Genomic DNA, 2,497 nt, shown 5'->3' with positions numbered 1-2,497 from the left:
GCCGGCGACGTACCAGAAGCCAGCGACGTCGTACCAGAAGCCAGCGACGTACACGAAGCCGGCGACGTACCAGAAGCCAGCGACGTCGTACCAGAAGCCAGCGACGTACACGAAACCGGCGACGTACACGAAGCCGGCGACGTACCAACAACCGGCGCCGTCGTACCAGAAGCCGGCGACGTACGCGCAGCCGTCGTACCAGAAGCCGCCGTCGTCGTACCAAGAGCCGTCGACCTACCAGGAGCCGTCGCCTTCGTACCAGAAACCGGCGACGTACGCGCAACCATCAGCACACCAAGACCCGTCGCCGTCATACACAAATTCTCCGTCGGCGTACCAAGAGCCATCGTCGTACCAAAACCCGGCTTCCTTTATCCTCCTCTCGGACGAAGCCGAGGGCGACGTCTACGACGACGTGAACGATGATGAGTTCAACATCGGCAACGACGAAGATCCGGACTACATCGACAACTAAGCATGTAGTTGCCGCATTGCGTTGTGTGACACAAAAATAAATGTTGCTTGTGAACTTTATGACACGCGTATCTCTGACAAAGACGACATGACTGAACCGAGCCGCGGCTGCTTCAATCATTCAGTGTAAGGGTATGGTGTAGCTCGAAACGTGGAACTAGCTGTATTGTGCCGTGTAGCCCGCTGGATCCGGGACGTCGACACGGTGTCGTTGAACCTTCATTTTACTGGATGCTCGTTTGCGAGTCTAGCGCGGGGGCTGATCCTCGCCACGTGCATCGTCACCAAATCAACTTGCCATCGTCCAGACGCAACCTTTTTCTTGTTTCGATCAAGTCAGCGTCGACGGTTACAGACGCGTGCACAGGTTGTCGATCGTGTGGGGCAATTGTTCGATCCAGCTCAACGATTGTTCGAATCGAAGCTCTCAATTTTTGCTCTGGAACAAGAACATTGTGATACATCTTGCCCTTCTCTTGCTCGATGTCGAAGGTACACGCCCAAGGTGGTCGACCCGTGGGGCAATGAAGTGCCATGTCGGATCACTTTTCAACATGCTTCGTGGCGCCGCCGGGCTTGCGTTTGCGATGGGGGCCGCGACGGCCTCCTTCCGCAGCGGCACGTACATTTGTGACACGTGGAACGCGTGGAACTGCTTTCCGAACGTCCCGACGATCGTGCGCTGGAGCAACAACGGCATCGACGTCGAGTGCATGTCGACCGACGGCAAGACGTGTTTGCCAACGACGACGCCCGACGCCTGCATCCAGCTCAAGCGACAACCGCCGACGTACACTTCCAACATCAAGTGCCCCGCGAGTTTGCTCAAAGACCATTCCTTCGACTGGTGCACGGCCGCAAAAGCCCATCTCAAGCACCTCGACGAGTCCACGGTAGTGACAGCGCCGCCAACGCGGCCGCCCTACGCTACGCTGGCGCCGATCACCAATGCGCCGCAAGTATCCACAGCGTCGCCGACTGTGCCCAAGCCGTCGACACCGACTCCGTGCGGGACTCCCCGACCAAGCACCGACGCGCCCAAGGTGACGACTGCTGTGCCCAAGGCATCAACGATTGCTCCGTACGGCACGGCGACGCCTGCCACCAACGCCCCAAGCCCGACGATGACAAGCAAGCCGTCGACGCTGACGCCGTATGGCACGGTGCCCGCGAGAACCGACACTCCAAAGACGACGAATGCGACACCAAATGCTACTACGAATGTGCCCAAGACAACGACGACAACGCCGTACAGTTCGCTAACGAATGCGCCGAAGCCCACCACGGTCTTGCCAAAAGAGCCGACGACAAAGAACACGTACGGAACGCCAGTCCCCGCCACGACGGTTCCCAAGGTTACCACTGAGGCGCCAAAGGTAACCAAGGTGACACCAGCGCCATCGACCCCAACGCCTCAAGCCACCACGGTTACCCCCAAGCCGTCGACGCACGGCCCGTACAGTACGCCGATCCCGGTGACAGAAGTCGCGAAACCCTCGAGTTTGAAGCCGTCAACCCAGGCTCCGTATGGCACTACGGCAGCGCCCAAGACCTCAACAGTGTTTCCAGCAGCAACAACGGTGGCGCCAAAGCCGACGACAGCGCCTCCGAAGCCCTCGACACAAGCTCCGTATGGTGCGCCCGTGCCGGCGACGAACACACCGAAGTCAACGTCAGCGCCTCCCAAGGCCACAACGGTGGCTCCGAACCCGTCTAATAGTACACCAGTCCCGAAGCCGACGACATCGGCGCCCAAGCCGTCGACGCCGAAACCATACGGAACTCCTGTGCCCTTGCCAGATGCACCCAAGACCACGACCGCAGTCCCGAAGCCATCGACACCGGCGCCCAAGGCAACGACTGTGGCCCCGAAGCCGTCGACGTCGGCACCTTATCGAACACCAGTGCCGAAGTCATCGACAGTGGCGCCCAAGGCAACGACAACGGCTCCGAAACCGTCGACGTCGGTACCTTATGGAACACCAGTGCCAACAACCGTCGCACCGAAGTCATCGACAGTGGC

This window comes from Saprolegnia parasitica (assembly GCF_000151545.1).
Source record: "Saprolegnia parasitica CBS 223.65 unplaced genomic scaffold supercont2.28, whole genome shotgun sequence".
NCBI lineage: Eukaryota > Oomycota > Saprolegniomycetes > Saprolegniales > Saprolegniaceae > Saprolegnia > Saprolegnia parasitica.
Note: the sequence above shows the minus strand (reverse complement) of the source record.